The sequence below is a fragment of the Panthera tigris genome, chromosome C2 (assembly GCF_018350195.1).
Source record: "Panthera tigris isolate Pti1 chromosome C2, P.tigris_Pti1_mat1.1, whole genome shotgun sequence".
Lineage (NCBI taxonomy): Eukaryota > Metazoa > Chordata > Mammalia > Carnivora > Felidae > Panthera > Panthera tigris.
Genome location: NC_056668.1, coordinates 72,367,726 through 72,386,682, shown reverse-complemented (window position 1 = coordinate 72,386,682; position 18,957 = coordinate 72,367,726). Strand labels below are relative to the sequence as shown.

The 18,957-nt window shown below is 45.6% G+C and overlaps 1 long non-coding RNA gene across 1 annotated transcript in view; it reads left to right on the top strand.

Annotated features, from left to right (window-relative positions):
* The window catches only part of LOC102972305, a 35,836-nt gene that overhangs the window by 13,825 nt on the left and 3,054 nt on the right, over positions 1-18,957 (top strand). The window contains exon 2 of the long non-coding RNA XR_446144.3: positions 16,299-16,386. This is a non-coding gene — a long non-coding RNA (uncharacterized LOC102972305). The remainder of the gene's footprint in view (positions 1-16,298; positions 16,387-18,957) is intronic.

Below are 18,957 nucleotides of genomic sequence, written 5' to 3'. Positions count from 1 at the left end.
ACTCAACAATAATTTTATTTTTTTAAATTTTTTAATGCTTATTTTTGAGAGAGAGCGCACGCGTGCATGAGCGGGGGAGGGGCACAGAGAGACAAGACAGAGACAGTGACAGAATCTGAAGCAGGCTCCAGGCTCTGAGCTGTCAGCACAGAGCCCCTTGCAGGGCTCGAACTCATGAAACACAAGATCATGACCTGAGCTGAACTCGGACGCTTAACCAACTGAGCCACCCAGGTGCCCCTCAACAATAATTTTAAAAGCCCCATCTTGAGCTCACAAGTAATGCAGAGAACTAATAAGTATCTTCCGAAGCCAGGAAAGATCTTTTGCTTCTGTCTTCCCTGCGGGCTTGTCTTGGCCATGCCTCCTTGTGGTAGGCCTCCACCAGATTTTAGGACAAGTCTTAGTTTCCGTTACCTCGTGGCCAAGGGACCTGGAGTGAGGTGAAGCATCTAAACTGGGCAGCACATGCATTTCTTCTGATCCTTTTTATTTTCTTCTTCTTCTTCTTCTTCTTCTTCTTCTTCTTCTTCTTCTTCTTCTTCTTCTTCCTCCTCCTCTTCCTCTTCCTCCTCCTCCTCCTCTTCTTCTTCTTCTTCTTCTTCTTCTTCTTCTCCTTCTTCTCCTTCTTCTCCTTCTCCCCCTTCTCCTCCTCCTCCTCCTCCTTCTCCGCCCCCTCCTCCTCCTCCTCCTTCTTCTTCTTCTTCTTCTTTTTTATATGACCAAGCTGAGAAATGCTTGTCAGAGAAAATCACTCACTTCCTGAGGTCTTAGAGACAAACTACCCCTCCACAGTCACCCAGGAGAACTGCTCTCTCAAGTCCTGAACTCTGTCCCCACCCCATACGTTATATGCTACATGCACAGAGTACTTTACAGTTTATAAAGCGCTTTTAAGTGTGTTCTCTCATTTGAGACTCACAAAAGTGCCTGAGGCAGACCAGGCAGGTTATTGTCTTGATTTTAGAGATGGTGAAAGCAAAGGTCAGAGAAGCAAGGACACTTGCTCAGGATGGTGTCACTAGTGAGCATTTATTCAACAAATATTCATTGTTTTATTTATACTTGTTTATGAATGATATTTGTTATTACAGCATGGGGCCAGATCTGCTGACTTGCTTCTCAGGACTCTTTCAGCTGCACCAGGCTCTTTCTCCTAAGGATATAAATAAAAATGGATTTTCCACTGGAAACAGGTCAAATGACTTAATACAGCCATAGACAATTCAGAGGGACCTGGTAAATCCTAAATGAGTCATGCTTCATTTGATTAACAAACAGCCGAAAGAAATAGAATTCTACAGTTGGAGGGAACTGATTATTGAGACCAGTGGCTTTGAAACAGTTTTAAAGCACAAAACCCATTCTTAAAATCTTACCTTGCAGCTCAATGTGGAAGCCTATCAATACAACATCTTTATAGAGCTTGAGGCCTCACTTAATATCTTTGGAAACCCTTTTAATTTATATAGATGAGAAAGCAGGCCCAGGGAGAGGCCCCTCGGGGAATCAGTGCTGGCTAGGGCTGGAACCCCAAGCCAGTGGTATTCCCACTGAAGGTTCCCCATGAGGAATGAGCTGATCATCTCAACTCACTTTTTGATCATGTCCCCCAGTGTTCCCCATATTACTAACATATCCAGTCCTTTCTAGTCTCCTTTTCCTCCAGCTGTACCTTCTTTTCAGAATGCATTTCCACTGTTTAACTTGCATTTTTTCCCCTCCAGACAAAGGTCAAAGGGACCTCCCCTCCCCTATGAAGTTTCCTCAAGGATCACAGCAAGAGAGATTCAGTCTTCCTTCTGACTCCCTCTAGAACCATTGGTGACAATCTTAGGATGTTCTGCTTTGTCTTAGAGCCATTTGGGACTTAATCCCACTTCTGAGGTATCATCCTTCTTGAGGACGAGGGCCTCTTTCCACAACCTAACAGTGTCTTCCAGCTCTAAAATACCACGAAGCTGTGATCTCAAAAGATACTACTCCAAAATAGAAACTTTTTTTTTTTTTTAATAGAATTGATGGGCAGAATCAGTCTTATTTCTGAATACCCAAGTCCTGGCTAGTTAGATTCTGTTAAAGCTAAACAAGGTTCCTCACATCTTGGCTTCTTCCTCATTCTCGAGCCCTTATCACACAGCTTCACATGAACAAACACTATCTGACCAACCTTGATCAGGGCCTGAACACACTGGCTGCCTTCAGGGAGACTGGCCAAGGAGTCTGACTGGCCGTGGCCCTGCCTTTTCCGGGCATGCCGTGTCCTCCCTCAGAGCTTCTGCCCCTTCAGCTATTATGCATGCCCCTCCTCTGTGAGGAGCTGAAGACAAGTTATATGTAGAGGCATTATAAACTGCAGGCTGCCTTGGTGGCTAGCTTGTTGAAATCAGTGAGAAAAAATTTAAACTCAGTTTCTAAGATTTTCAAAAATGGTGTAATACCAAATAACTGGTTTATGTGAACGTTTTTCTAGTGAGTCATTTGGCATTATATAGGCACAGACTCCCTCTCACTTGCAGGTGTAGGCCCCGGCTCTTGCATTTGCTGCTCTGGAAAGCATATCACTGTACTCTCCTGAGTCCAGCTGAAAATATTCATTCATTTGCAAAAATGGTTTTTGAGCATCTACTGTGCCAGGCTGTTACGGGTTGAATTGTTCCCCCTATGCTGACGTCTCAGCCCCTGTTATCTGGGAGTGTGAACTTATTTGAAAATTGAGTCTTTGCAAACATAGTCAAGTTAAGATGAGGTCATACTGGAGTCAGGCAAGCCCTACTCCAATATGACTGGTGTCCTTATAAGAAGAAAAGAAGAGATTCAGACCCAGACACAGAGAGAAGGGTACTTGCTGTGTGACAGTGGAGGTGGAACTTGGAGTGCTGGTGCCATAGCCAAGGAAGGCCCAGGGCCACTGGAAGCTGGCAGAGGCAAGGAGGGATCCTCTCCTAGAGGCTTTGGATGGGCATGACCCTGTAAGACCTTGATACTGGATTTTGGATGTCCAGCCTCCAGAACTGGGAGAATACATTTCTGGGGTTTTGTTTGTTTGTTTTTTCTCCCTTCTTCTCTTCCTCCTCCTCCTTCTTCTTCTTCTTCTTCTTCTTCTTCTTCTTCTTCTTCTTCTTCTTCTTTTGAGAGAGAAGTGGGGTGGGGAGAAGCTGACGGGGAAAGTGGGGGGGAGAGAATCTTAAGCAGGCTCCACGCCTAGCAGAGAACCTGACACAGGGCTCAATCTCACAACCCTGGGATCATGACCTGAGCTTAAATCAAGAATTGGTCGCTTAACCGATTGAGCCACCCAGGTGCCCCCAAATTTCTGTTGTTTTAAGCCACTTACTTTGTGGTACTTTGTTATGGCAGCCCTAAGAAACTGATGCATTGGCATACTGGGGATCTGGCGGAGAATAAGACAGATAGCCTGCTCTCATAGAACTTACATTCTAATGAAGGGAGGCATGACCATAAACATGGATGAATAAATATGAAAATGGCAGGTTCAGGTACTGAAGGGATTAAACAGGGTCACGAGATATTTCAGTTCTTTCTTTTAAAAAAATTTTTTTTAACGTTTATTCATTTTTGAGAGACAGAGCATGAGCAGGGAAGAGAGAGGGAGACACAGAATTTGAAGCAGGCTCCAGGCTCCAAGCCGTCAGCACAGAGCCTGACACGGGGCTTGAACTCACGAACCGTGAGATCATGACCTGAGCCGAAGTCGGACGCTCAACCGACTGAGCCACCCAGGCACCCCATGAGATATTTCAGTTCTTTCTTGAAAGAAGGGAAGCCCATGGAGGGGGAGGTGGTTGGACCCAGATCATATAGGGACTTGGGATGGGAAAAGTGATTGACATGGAGCTGGGGTGGCTGTAGACAGACTTAACGGGGGTGTTTGAATGGATGGGTGGCTTGGAAAAGAATGGTGGTGATGGAGATAAGCAAAATGAGCAGATTCAACATATCTTGTGATGGTAGAACCAAAGGATCGTGCTGGTGGATTGGCTATGGAGTTGTGAGAGAGAGAGGAATCAAGGATGAACCTAGGTTTTTGGTTTAAGCCAAAACATTTATTTTTGGGTGGATGGTGAGGTCATTTATTGAAATGGAGAAGACTAGGGAAGGCACGCGTCGGACGTGAGAGGGAGCGAATCCAGGGTTCTGTCGACTTTGAGATGCTTGTTAAACATCTTTGTGGAGATACAGTCATGTGTGTTCAGTGGCAAAAGGACCCCCAATCTACGGTCTTTCTCCTCATCTGGTGAAAAGAGATCGTTCCAAATCCCAAGGTCTCTAGAGACACTGGAGAGGGTTTCTTCCTATTGGAAGCATTTTCTTTCTCCAGCGTTACAGCTGGGCATACGTACCCTGGAGGCTCTGAATAACCACGTCTGCTAGGAAACTTGCTAAGTAGCACAGAAGTTTTCAAACTACTTCACAAAGTATATTGTACTTCAAAAGCTTCCTGCAGCGTCTTCAGAGCTGTGTCTAGCTTCATCAGCAGAGTTAGGTCTCTTGGGACTTCTAGGATAAACTGGATGGAGGGGTGGGGAGAAGCTGCAGGTGACTCTGGACAGAATTCCCGGGACTCCAGGCTCCAAGCTGCTTGGCTAATTAAGAAAGCAGAAGAAACCTTTTTCTTTGCACAGACCCACTTCCTGCACAAAGAGCTTGTGGGGGCGGGGGGGGGGGTGGTTGGTGGGGAGAAAAGCCCAAAATGCCTGCACTCTGGGCAGGCCAAGCCTCACGGAAGGGTGCTGACTCAGAAATAGCAGCTGCTTGCCCTGGGAGCCGGCAGTTGTTGGCACAATCAAAGATCAATTAAAACACGCCATTCTGGTTTGCACCCCCACACCAATCCCTCCAGGGCACTTGCTCTCTCTTTCAGCTTCCTCCAAAGACTTCTCTGCTGCCTAATTAACTTGGAGCCCAGTGGCCTGAGAAGGAGGCAGGCTGCACAGGAGGGAGGAGCACTGCGCCAGGAGCCTAAGACCCAGGGCTTGTCCTGGCTCCCCCAGGATTCTTCCTGGGGCTGTCAGTGAGTCACTGAACTCCCCGGGCCTGCGGGCCCCCAACTCTGAAACAGATAACTCTGGTCCACCTTGTGTCCTGTGCATCCAGGACTCATCCTGAGAGTGAAGAGGGAAAGCACGGCCAGACTCTGTAAAACTGTAAGCTCCTTTCCAAGTTTAATGGTTTCTCGGATATAGAGCATAAATAGTGGGACAATGCGTATATTTTTACCCCATCTTAGAAGTAATCCTAGAAGAAAATAAATCCTCCTTCTCCTGTTGCAAAGTAGTTTAGGGGGGCAGAAATTAGCAGTCCCGAAACCCCTAAGGTTTCTTGCAGCTGATATGACCTTTCCCTGGCCCCAGGGACCCACAGAGGGGGCCAGAGAATGGCTGCAAGAGAGGGTTCCTGGATCTTCTAAGGGAGGGTTGCCAGATGGAGCAAATAAAAATATGCGGCGTCCAGTTAAATTTGAATTTCAGATGAACAGCAAATAATTTCTGGTATAAGTATGTTCCAAATATTGCATGGGATATACTTAAACACTAAAATATTTTTCATTGCTTATCTGAAATTGAAATTTTACTAGGTGTTCTATCTTTTATTGGGCAAGTCTACAGGATGCCTGGGCATCAAACAGAGGATTCAGCAGGCCTAGGAAGCCACTTGGATCACGAACATGCCTCACTCATGCCTCCAGGAGAGAGCCTGCCTTCAGGGTCAGGGCTCCTTACCCTTAAGCAATTTGGATTAAGGAAATGGTCTGTCTTTACTAACTCAATCCATCTGTTTGAGGGCTCCCTGTGTGCAAAAGGACATTGTCTAAATATGCAAGGCTTGTAGATCTAGTCACCAGGAACTCAAACCTCAGAGATGTTAAAGGGAGAATGGGAGACCAGGCTCAACGGAGAAACCAAGTAAAAGGTTAGGAGGCTGTTAGCTGGGAAGGAGGACCAAGGAGAAGGCAAGGTGGGAGCCCCTCCCCATCCCCCAGGACAGCCACTTTCCCCACTGACTGGACACTTGGGGCCCATGTTTGTCATATCCTTAGGCAACTCATCCTTGCAAGGTCCACGCACTGGAGTCGGTAATGGGCTTTGGACACAAGCTCTTCTGTGAGGTGAGGGGAAGGAGAGAGAGAGAGCATTACGTCAGGCAAATGTCTCACCTGAGAACAGCAAATTTGAGATTCTCAGCTGTGGCTTGTCATTAGCAACACTAGAAGTGCACACAAAGGAAAAAACAAAGAAAACTGGCCATTGACCTTGCCATATCCCAGACTCAGAGGACACTTGTCTGGGCCCAGAGTCTCCTTCCTTCCCTTTCTTCCTGCTTTTCCTCATCATTTCTTGACCAACCACCACACGGAGGTCCCTTAGCTGACTCACAGGAGAATCAGCCAGAGTCCCACAAGTAGGATGCTTACAATCAGAGGTAAGAAACTTAAGAAGGGAAAAAAATTGAGGACTGAGAAATCATGCCCCAGTGAGGAATCCAGGAAGGCTCCCTGGAGGAACTAGCATTTTGTTCCGAGTCCTGAAGTACACATGGGATTTAGCATGTAAAAATAGGGGAGAAAAAGGGCACGCCTGGACGGAGGAAAGAGGGTGAGGCAAAGTACAGAAGGGGAGAAGCCCAGAGCACACGAAGAAAGTGATGGTCAGGATGATTTCAGACCATTCTGAGGTTGGTCTCAGGATTCAAACCAGGGACTCAAGGGAATGCGAAGTTTGCATCATCCTGGGATGCTCAGAGAAACATTCTGACCCACTTGTTTACCTGTTTCTCTTTCCCCTCTCTTGAACACATCTTTTTCTGTTGGAGGCTCATTTATAACTTCGGCAACCTCCTTCAGAGGGAGCAGGTGTTTCTCTGGGATAAAACACCTTGGGAAGCAGAATGTACAAGAGGGGAAAAAAAGCATGTCACAGCACAGCCAGGCAGAGAGAAGCCTGGGTCAAGACAAGGGCAGAGGGAGGAGGACGCCAATTGGTGTGAGGTGACAAGGCAGCAAAAGAGAGTAATTCCCTTCTCATCCCCAGCTTCTGAAAATATGGATTGACATTACCCTCCTTCAGCCCCACTATGCAAGATTCTATCATTAGAATGCCTTTCTTTGAGTCTTGACACCTCCTCCTTTGAGATGTCCCTGTTAAAATGCTCACATCCTTAGAAAGGACTGTGTACCTTAGCTTCCTCAGAATGCACAGCCTGGGGTAATTGCATAAGTATATCGGCTTTGTTAGGGGGTGCATCCCAAAGAGCAAAGTAAGGAAAAGGGGTGTGAGGATGAGGGAGAGCCAATATAAAGGCATGTTCCAAGTGGCCCCAACTTGTTGCAAATTACAACTGCTCATTTTGTGAGACCATCTTCTGAGAGATCACATGACAACCACATACAACATTCCTTCTCAGTCTGGAGGAAAAACTTTCTCCTAATGGAGACATTTGGCCCACGGGGCATGTATTCCTCCACTCCTCTCCTCCCTATTGTACATGCGTGAACATCAGGCATTGTATGTGTCAGGATCAACAGGGAAGCCCCGTGAGTAGTGGCAAATGGAATGGCCTTGAGCGGAGGCACTGCGGGGTCAGGCCCAGGTGAACGTTGTTGGGGCCCACACAGAACTGGTCACTGCAGTGAAGACTGGGGCTGAAACGCATGGCCTTCGGAAAGGCTGAAGCATTTCTGGGGATGCCTAAGAAGTATCTGGTTCAGGGACAGTCCTGCACCTTATTATTGAGCAGCTCCCACCTAGGTTTCCAGTTACCTTTTTAGCAGATGCCTGCTGGCTGGGGCAGACTGCTGAGAGCAGGAGCCAGACACAGACTGGACCTGGCTGCTGGGGGGAGGTGCTGGGGGCAGGATGGGCAGCAGGCAAGCTCTGACCCAGGTTGGGGTGTGGCTGGGATGCGAATTACCCTGAGAACCCAGTTTGGGCTGCTGGCCTATGACTGGGAGGCCCCCAGAGGGCCTCTGCAAACAAATACAACTTCTGAAACAAAGACGAAACATTAAAGAGACTCCTGAGGCCCAGACATTATTAATGGCCTATTCTAGGGAGGGAAATCAATAGCTGTTTAGAAAGGCTTTGGGGGAAGAAACTAGTTCTGATGAAGAAAAAGGCAAAGCGAATACCTGCTTTCCATGAGGATGACAGGGTGCGTCAGGATTTCCCCCAGATTGACAACGTTTCTATAAACTTTTGACTGACACCTGCCAGGAAGGAGGGTCTGTGTGTGTGAGTAGCAATTAATGACTAGATTGATTTCTTAATCTGATTTTCCTTTACCTATTCAGAGATTCCAATTCCAAAAGAGAAAATACATAGTTTCTAAAATACATTAGGACCTTCTTTCCCAAAGCACGCAGGAAATGAAAAAGGCTTTTAAAGCTCTGGAGGACACATTTGAAATGCTGTGTGCTTTCCGTTTGGCAGTGAAAGTGAAAACAAGCCCAGATTCCATTTGAACGGTATGGTGTTTATCTAATACTTTTCCCTAGGAGCTCCAAGGGAAATAGGTGGTCAGCATTATTAGCGCAGTTTGGCAGCTAGAGAAGCAAAGCATGTGATGAGGGAACGGTTTGTGCAAGAGAAAAGTGACGGCATTAGGCATGCCTGTTCTCCACTTTCTGTCTTCTCCATTAGTTGCTGTTTCAGACTAGAAGTTATTGTAAAGACCCTTGATTAAGCACCTCATAAAGTGTGGGAAAGATCACGGGGCAGGGGGTGCGATGCATTTCTTCATGGTCTGAAACTTTGTTCGCCTCCCGTGTGCCTCTCTGCTGCTCTCTGGCAGACAGGCCGGTTCTCCACTAACCCGGTGAGGGCTCTCCTGGGCCTCCCCATGCCTTCATCCAGAATCAGGATGCTGGCATTCACCCCCGTGACCTAGTGTGGCTTGTGTCATGACCTCATGATACTTGAGTTCAATTCCCCTGGTAAGGGCCTGCAATGTGCTATCCTGAGCAGGGCACCGAGTGGCCACATGAGGGCTGCACTTGGCAGAGGCAGAAAAGAGAACCATTTGGTGCTGACTCCAGTGACCGTGGCCCCTGAGGTATGGTAGGGCTGCGAGGGAAGCAGGCATTCGCTACCAGAGGCCTGGGCACAGGGAAAGACAGTACGGTGGACTGTCGTCCCAGCTTTGGTTCAAACCGCAGCCCTGTCGTAGTTGTTGGTCTTGGGGAGGTGAGTCATTTAACCTCTCTTGGGCTTCCTCATCTGTAAAATAAAGCTAGTGATCTCTACCTCAGAGCGAGAGGGTTACATTGTATAGTAACATTCCCACATATTCCCACCACGGGGGAGACATTCAATAATTCTGGTCATTGTTATGCCTGGTTTAGTTCTGAGCATTTCCAGGTGATCCTGTTTCATTAGACTGGAAGCTGTGCTTCCCTGGTTCCCTTTGTCACTCCTGTTTAGGCTTGTATCTCTTAGGGAGGTCCGCAGGTGGAAAATTACAGGCATTCTGGAGCACGCCTCACATCACACGCACTGTTCCCACAGGAAAATCAGGAAGCTTCCAGACTGTAGGGCCCAGGCCCCCCATCTGCAGGGTGGGGTGGGGTGGTGTTTGAACACACTTGTTTTTCTCTGCAGGTTTCTTTGGAAATCTGAAAGGGCAGAGCCTGTTGCTAATGAGACAGTGTTTTCCATCTCTGTCTACTCCATCAGATGTGGTCTGTTAGGTTGGGGTGGGGGAAGGGGATCAGATCTCCAGGGACTCAGGATCTGCTCCCAGATTTACTAAGTGGCCAGGAGCAATTCCTTAAGGGCAAAAAAAAAAAAAAAAAAAAAAAAAAAAAGTCAGGGGGAAAAAACCCAACATGGTTCACAGAAACCCTCCCTCCTTCTGCCATTCCTCCCCTCTGCTCCAGCAGCTGCTGTTCAGATGCCAGCACGACTGACCTTGACGCTGACAGAGAAGCCCCACCTCCTCTCCCTCAACCCCTTTCTATGGGACTGCCTTCATTACGCTATCTGTGCCCTTGCACGGGCCACACACAGCCCTGTGAGTGGGCAAAACACATATCACAGACGTGTGCAATTTGTGCAGGAGGAGGTTGTGAGTATCTTGGTCTTGCGCTGGTGTTGTGGAGGTTATCTATGGGCTTTTTTATTTTGGCAGAGGTTACATGAGGCTGAACCATGTCCTGTCCCCCTGCCCCCCCTCACATTCATATGTTGAAGTGCTAACTCCAGTACCTCAGAATGTCACTGTATTTGGAAATAAGACCTTTAAAGAGGTCATTAAGGGAAAATGAGGTCATATGAATGCGCCCTAATCCCATATGACTGGTGTCCGCATAAGAAGAGGAAATTTAGACACAACGGGTACAGAGGAAAGACACAGGGAGAAGGTGGCTTATCCACAAGCGAAGGAAATAGGACTCAGTAGTAACCAGCCGTGCCGACACCTCAATTGTAGACTTGTAGCCTCCAGGACTGTGGGAAGATTAATTTCTGTTTTTTAAGCCACCCAGTCCATGGTTCTTGGTTAGGGTAGCCCTAGCAAGCTGCTACACTTGCCATTCATGCGCACAGTTATTTTTGCGGTCTGTTGTCTTAAATTTTTTTTTCAACGTTCATTTAATTTTCAGAGACAGAGAATGAGTGGGGGAGGGGCAGAGAGAGAGGGAGACACAGAATCCAAAGCAGGCTCCAGGCTCGGGGCTGTCAGCACAGAGCCAGATGCGGGGCTCGAACCCACGAACCATGAGATCGTGACCTGAGCCGAAATCAGTCGCTGAACTAACTGAGCCACCCAGGCGTCCCTGGTCCGTTGTTTTTAATAGGCAATCTCTCTTTTCCTTGAGTTTGAGGGATATGTTTAAAGGGAGCTTGTTTTATTGATGAGAAAGGTGTATTAGAAACCACCTCATGAAGCTCTTAGCAGATTCAGAGAAGGACAGAATGCAAGCCTGTGCTTGCCAGTGTTGGTCCAGTCGTGCTGCAGACCCTAGGCTATAGAGATAATCAGAGAAGATGGATCTCTTTGTACTGGCACGAAAGGTTGTGAGTTTATGAGATTTGTCCTGCCAGGAAGAATGAACAATTATGAGAGCAAGTTCTTCATCTTAAAAATTGATTTATAAGCATCATTAGAGAACTCGATATTTGTTTCACTTAAAACGCTTTTTTTTTAAATTTATTTAACAAGAAATATGTTTCTGCCAGTTGTAATTCTAGTTAACCTAATACAGTGTGTTCTGGGATTCAGTTTTTCCTTCAATTGTTGATAATTTGATAAACCTTTATTACATCTGTAGTTTTTTCTGGGGCCAGAAGATTCCAGAATTTTTTATAATAATAACTTTCTTTTGAACAGCACTTTCAAAGAAGTCTTATAATACTGTGAGGCAGTACATGTATCATTGCTAATAACTAGGATTTGTGTAGTATTTTATCTTTTACAAAGCACATTCATATACACCGTCTTGTTTAATTGCCATGGATAAACCAAGTGCTCGGCCGACAGTGCTCATTGACTGTTCCGGGTGTGAAGCAGAAGGGAATTTACATGCCCTAAATGTCAGGTTTAGAGGCACTCCTTGGCCAAACAGGAGTCCATTGCTTCTCAGAGTGAATGGGAATGTAGACTCCTCACCCATGAGAATTGGATACATTTTTCCCAGTGGGAGGGTGCCTAATTCAAACCACCCTGCACCTAAGCCGGTTTCCTGCTACTCCCCAGCTGCAATGGTTTCTTAGTTCTGATTTTTCCTTGGGTAGGTTTCAGAGGTTCTGACCACCCATCCTGCATCCTTCAGCCTCCCTCTCCCCCAGGCCTGGTCTGCAAACCTGGAGTGGCCTTCAAAATGCCAACCCATTAACTGTCAAATTCCAACCTGGGGTCATTGAGGAGCGAGGGACAGGAAAAACTTGGCTGGGCTGGGCCTGTTAGTGAAGTTTACCATTCTGTTGATATCTCAGAAGTGGGATAAGTATCGATAATAACTATCGATAGGATGTGCTTTAGAAAATTTTCGGTCCCCAATTTTTCAGGATGGTGGAATATAACAGTTACTCATGTCAGCTCCTAAATATTCTTTATCCATGTAAATCTTTCCTGTCACTGTTTTTTCTATAGTCTCTAGGTTCTCTAAAGGTGTTAGTTGGATAGTGATAATGGAACATGCTCTAAAATCCAGAAAGCTGCCACTCCCAGGACCTGGCCCCCAACCCAGGTCTGACATCCCAAGTCCCTCCCTCTCCTCATCCGTGCTCCAGACTCTCAACAGCTTCTTTTTTTGGCGGAAGGCTTTCTTAAAACTGCAGGTTGAGCTGCTAGTTCCTGACACAGACAAACAGCAGGCTGTGCACAATTCTTCCCAGGCAATTCACTCACAGTGAAGAGTGATCTTTTTTGAGGCTCGAGAATATCAATATGCGGCTGCTTTGCTAAAATGCTTTCTGTCTCTCACAGTCAGAGAAATCTGCTTGCCTTGAGCTAGCCTCCAGTTTCTTGTTAAGAGCTAATTTTAGAGCTAATTTAGGTTCCATTAGTATATGGTTCTGTTGCAAATCTGACATTAACATCGGCGGCTCGATGAGTAACAAAGGGAGGGAAAGCCTTTTACCCTAACTGCAGCAAGGCAGGCACATATGGTGCCATTTTTCAAGGAACAGATTTTTGTCTTTCATGCCATTTCAGAGCTGTTTCCCTCTGAAATTACCAGCTCTAATTTAATGCAGAACATGTCTGGATGTCACTGCGGAGATCTAGTTAAACAGAGAGGGCTGGCAGGTCCCACAAATTTGCAAAAGCGGTGTTCATTTGTGCAGTATAATGCTTCGCAAGCCCATGCTCACGGACTGGGGATTGGTCACCAGCAAGCGTGGGGCTCCGCTCATAGCAGGAGAGCCAGTTAGTGATTCTGTTTCTGAGACTGGGGCTCTGTTTTCACAGACCTTAGTGAGGGGAGGTTAGGGCATTTCCCATTTCACCCTCAGGGCCAGCTGATGCTCCTCTGTGCCCACGTGCTTGGGCCCACATGGCTGTAACTTAGATCCTTGAGTCCATCTGTGGTCGTGGTGGGGGAGACATGAGACATGCTTGCTAATTTGAACTCTGCTGGTAGCCAGCTGGATGTGTTTCCTGAGCCTCACTTGTAAAAGGTGGGAATCTGAGATTCTCTGATAGCTAAGCTCAATGCCCTGTAATAGTAATTTGCATTTATCTTACTTAATACATTTTTCTGAGAACTTTCATGTTTGTTATGTCCTGTGATTATCACAACATTCTGTGAGGCAGGCATTCTTATCTTACAATTGGGGAATTCTGACTCAGAGAGGCAAGGAAACTTGCCCAAGATCACACAGCTGCTAAGAGGGAGAGTTGAAACTTGAACCCAGTTGGCTTCACTCCCAGTTCAAAGCTCTCTGAAGTCAACAGACTGAAATCAGAAAGTAAGTTTGAACACCATATCTTATCATCAGGGGCCACCTTAACAGATACCAGTGCCCAACAGACCTGCAATATTCAGACTTAAGATGACACAATGACTTGGGAAATTATAGTCTTGCGTTGGGACATGCAGACTCATGAATGAGCACCCCCGAAGGGGCTGAAGTATCAGAGGAAAAGCATTGGAGCTGGTTCTAGTCTTAGCTCTGTCTCAAGTTGCTGTGTGACCTTAAAGACCTTAAAGTCTTAGCTCTGTCTCAAGTTGCTGTGTAAGGCCTCTCTGAGCCTTAGTTCCTAAATGAGACAGGTGGATAAGCTGCTTCTACTCCTTTGGATAGGTCTGCGGTTCTGTGACAACAGGTTCAATGCCAAAACCGAAGAACACAGCAGCAGGTATAAGACTTTTGGTCAGGGTACCGCCTCTATGTCCAAGACATTCAGATTGAAAAAACTGCTCTAGGCAGTTAAGAAGTGAAGCTGATATAAAGAGTGACCAGAGCAGATTGCTTCCGTGAGTGACGAAGCAAATGCTAAAAACAGTGGTTGCACTCAAATCCTCCACGAGCCAGACAAGTTAACAGGGAGAGGCAGGCACAGTATAGGGCAATAGGGAGTGATGGGGACTATACTCAGTTGGCAAGCACTGCCTGACTGTACAGGACAGTGACCACGCTGTTCCAGGCAAATGTTGCCAGGCAGGAACGTAGATGTAGTGCAAACAGTATTCCAACCTTTCAAGGGAACTGGAGATCTGAATATTCATGTGAGATACCCTAATTTTTAAACATTGGAAACAAATCCAAAGACTTAAAAACCTTTTCATGCCAAACAAAATGTGTCTGCTAGCCATATGCTGCCCAAGAGCTCCAGCTTGCTAATTCTGTGCTAACATCTTCTGAGTTAGTTTGTGTCTATCTTTGCCTTAAACAATTCCAGAGGGCCTGTTTCCTGGCCTTCCTTGGGAGCATGCTGCAGAAGTGACCTGCTGGTGCCATTTCAAGTCAACAATACATTGCATCACACAGATCTCATTTTCCTGGCCACAGCCTTTGAGGCCGGACCCCTGACCGGGGCCAGCATGCACGACTGGTTCCCACTTTGCTGGCCTGAAAATCACCTTCTCCAGAGAGATAAACAACAGTGAAAAGAGGAAAAGAGTGATTTGGCCTTGCTAGTAGAATAAAACGGATGAAGTTAGTTTTTTCTTGCCGTCCTTTCTCCTCTATTGGATCACATAACCACTTTTATTGTTAATTTAGGTACAAATTAATTGCTGTACAAATGAACGAAACACAGATGAATGACCTCACCATTACTTGAAGCTTAACTGGCAATTACTCGGCTTTGTAATCTAATATAGCATGTATTAGTGCGGCTGTGGGGTGTCCTGTGGCCCAATGCACTGCTAATGCGAAGAGTGGATGTCCCTGGAGATTCCCTGAGACCCTAAGCAAACCTGCCAGGAAGGTGTTGCGGACCCCAGAGCCTCCATGATTGTCTGTCTCCTCTCTCCAAGTGCAATTGAATAAAGATTAGTAGAGGATTCGACACTATTTTCATGTACTGTTTTTCCCTCCGAAGGATTTCTTATTATACTTTGTTATCTGTACTTATTTTTCCTTTTCTTAGCCGCATGTAAAATGTCAGTCGTAGAGGGTCCTTTAGAGAGGCTCTTGTCCGGGCCACACCCACAGACCCCCAGCCTGGGTGTGAGAGCCCTCCTACGTGCTTGTGCTCGCACAATCCCGATCCTGGCCCCATGAGGTTCTGATCACACTGGGCTGGAACTCTCCAGTTATTTGGCCAAGCCTCCCCTGAAAGGACAGTAAACATCTTAGAAGTAGGGACAGCATCTACCCCCTCTTAAAACCCCGGTCTCAGGGCACCTGGTACTGGTATCCCATAGTGATGTTCAGAAATGAAACAAAGTAACCACTGGGCCCCCCATTTTATCTGTCTGGGCACCTCCTCGGTGTATCCTCTTTATGGGTAAACCACACAAGTAATTTCCTCCATTGTATCAGAGGCTTTTGTGATTTCCTGCCTAATTTTGTCATCTTCCATGTAATGCTGGAAGTGAAAATATCCTTCTAGAAATACTGCCTTGGTTTCCATTTGCCAAATCAATCTCATCCCCCCCCTAATAAGTAAAATGTATCTACTCTTTGATAAAATGAAAAGATATCGTGTGAATAATGGGATTGTACTGTACATATTTTTTTCAACACAGGAAGAAAGTCCCTTAGTGGACAGCAGTCAATACCAGACTCTAGATTAAATCTAATAAATATTTTTTCCTTGCCCTTGAGATTGTTGCATTGGAAGCCGTTTTCAAGTTTTTATGTTGAAGATGTTAGATTCTCATTGTAAAGAATTTAAGGTAAAGTGTTCCATTACTAGTTTTCTCTAAACACTATAGCCATTTGAGAGCTTGTTTAGAATTCAGAGAATTTCTGAGTCATTTGCAGGAAATTTTCTTAGTCTGCATACTTTACATTCCAATAAAAGAGCCCTTACTTTTAATCAAGAGTGGTTTAAAGCATCAATTGTAAGCCAATCATAATGACTTTCTTGTAGTTGTTCTTGGTTTCCTTACAGAGGTTAGCTGCATGAGTGTTCAGTGGACTTTTCTGGTTTTGAAATCTTGTACTCTACACAGAGCCTAGTGCAGTGCCTTACATTTGATCAGTGTTTGTTGAATGACTGAGTGGCTGAATAAATAGATGAATGTCTTTCATTTATTCTGGAGAGTTCTTCCTTTGATGATGCTGACAGAATTCATAGATTTAGGCTAATAGAATATCAAAGATGAAATAATGCAGAAATATATGATTTGGTTTAGCTTTATTTATTTTGTTTTTTTTAATTTTCAGATTTAGAAAGTGAGGTTCAGAGAATTCCAAGATCACCTGGAGCCTAAAGGGGGAATTTCAGAAAATTGTACCAAATATGAATCTTAAGGTAAATGTGAGTTTCCATGGCAGCTTAACATGGGCTTTTCTATTACTTTCTGTGGGTTTTGTGTGTGTGTGTGTGTGTGTGTGTGTGTGTTTTGTTTCTGTTTGTTTTTGTTTTTTACACTTGTGCAATTCTCATAAACTAACTGGGATCAGATGTATATGAAATGATTAGTTCATCAAAGCTCTTAAATACTTCTTGGGTGCCTGGGTGGCTCAGTAGGCTAAGTGTCTGACTTCGGCTCAGGTCATGATCTCAGAGTTTGTGGGTTCGGGCCTCGTGTCAGGCTCTGTGCTGACAGCTCAGAGCCTGGAGCCTGCTTCGGATTCTGTGTCTCCCTCTCTCTCTGCCCCTCCTCTGCTCACACTCTGTCTCTGTCTCTCTCTCAAAAATAAATAAACATTAAAAAAAATTAAAAAAAAATTTTTTTTTAATGTTTATTTCTGAGACAGAGAGAGACAGAGCATGAGTAGGGGAGGGGCAGAGAGAGAGAGAGACAGAGACAGAGACAGAATCTGAAGCAGGCTCCAGGCTCTGAGCTGTCAGCACACAGCCTGACACGGGGCTCGAACCCACAAGCCACGAGATCATGACCTGAGCCGAAGTTGGTCGCTCAACCAAGTGAGCCACCCAGGCGCCCCAACATAAAAAAAATGTTTTTAAATACTTCTTGTATTTCTTCGTCCACCAATTACTGTGGATCGGAGTTTTGTATTTGGTGGGTCAGATCCCTCTAGAGGTTCTATTATTAATGCAGGAGGAGTAGAGAAAGCTCTGGATCCTGAATTAGAAGATGGGGACCAGAACCCAGCTCTGCAGGCTGTATATACAAGCCCTGCCCTCATTCATAAAGTAGAAGTGATAGCCCCTGTTCTACCTTTCTCACTGGTTATTGGAAGAGCCAATAAGATAATGGATGTGAAAATGTTTTAGAAATTGCAAAGCATGCAAATGCAAGAGGTTAGGACTGATTCCCACAGTGTGTCCCTAGGAAGAGACTAAGCAGATTCCATAAGGGGTATAAGGCAACCTTGGGATGCTGTGCCTCCCTGCTCGAGAACTAAAAATTTTGGGAAATTAACTTTCTGAAAGTCAAACCAGTGGTTCACAACTTTGTCTAGTATAGGCCATCCTTTTTATCACCAGTATATTTCCCATACCCAGTCCTACACGATTATATTTTTATTATTTGTTGGTTGAAAAATACATATTGGCAAAAAGCTATTATGAATTGTGACCACGTTTTATTTGTTCAAATCATTTATATATATATTTTTTTAATTAAAAAAATTTTTTTAACATTTATTTATTTTTGAGACAGAGAGAGAGCATGAACAGGGGAGGGTCAGAGAAAGAGGGAGACACAGAATCCGAAACAGGTTCCAGGCTCCGAGCTGTCAGCACAGAGCCCGATGCGGGGCTCGAACCCACGGACCACGAGATCATGACCCGAGCCGAAGTCGGACGCTTAACCGACTGAGCCACCCAGGTGCCCCAAATCATTTATATTTTATTTGTTGCTACATCATAGTAATAGTTTTGCCAAATACTTGTACGAGGGTAGAGCAAACTACGTTAGTTATTGAACCTCTAGGCACTCAGGGATTAGCTGGCTCCTCAAAATAATTACCTCTGCTCTCAGATCAGGGAATTCCCACATTAAACTGCACAATGTAAACATAACGAATGGATCAGAGCCAAGTAATGCATCATCTTAAGTAGACTCTGGCCTCAGGTTGAAGTCAGACTTTACTGATGACGTTAACACATCCAGAGAAACAAGGTGTTGGTCACAAGAAGACATGGTTGCCAGTGGAAGCAGTAGCCACACCCGCTGGAAGGGTGCTACCAGAGCTCTTTAAAGCACCCTTCCAGTCCTGCCCAGGGAAAATATGTACTGACCTAGAGCCTCAGTCTCAAGTCCTGGTGGAACGACTTCTGTTTCACTCCAAGCTCAGCTGAGTATCCTTAGTGCCAGCAGAGAGCAGCCAGACATACCAGTTGTTAGATTTTATTGCAGATGAATGTCCTAGCTTTAGATCATATAACCATCTTAAGAGCTTGGGTGAGGTGAGACCAGCCCCAAGCAATGGCTGATAGCCTCTGAGCCTGGCCCGGAAGCCTGTGAGTAGTCTCGGGAAAGTTACCCTGCTGGCTCTCACATCTTTCTGCATCGTCACGAGCCATGATTCCTCAACCTCAGCACGACTGACGTTTGGGGTCCAATAATTCTTTGTTGTGGAGGGCTGTTCTGTGCATTGTAGGATGTTGACCAACATTCCTGGTAACCACCTACTAGATGCCAGTGGCATCCCACCCCCTCTCCCATCCCTCAACTGGAACAACCAAAGTTGTCTCCAGATATTGCCAAATAGTCCTAGGGGGCGCTCCCCTAACCCCCAAACTGAGGACCCCTAGTGCATACCATTCAAATGAAAGGTCTACGAGATGCAACCACATGAGGTTCTTCTTCAAAGAGGAATCATTCCTGAATGTGCAATACATTCAATTTATATACAGTGTTGCCTTTATCCAAAGGATGTTAGAATTCTTGAAAAATCGATTTCAAGGAGC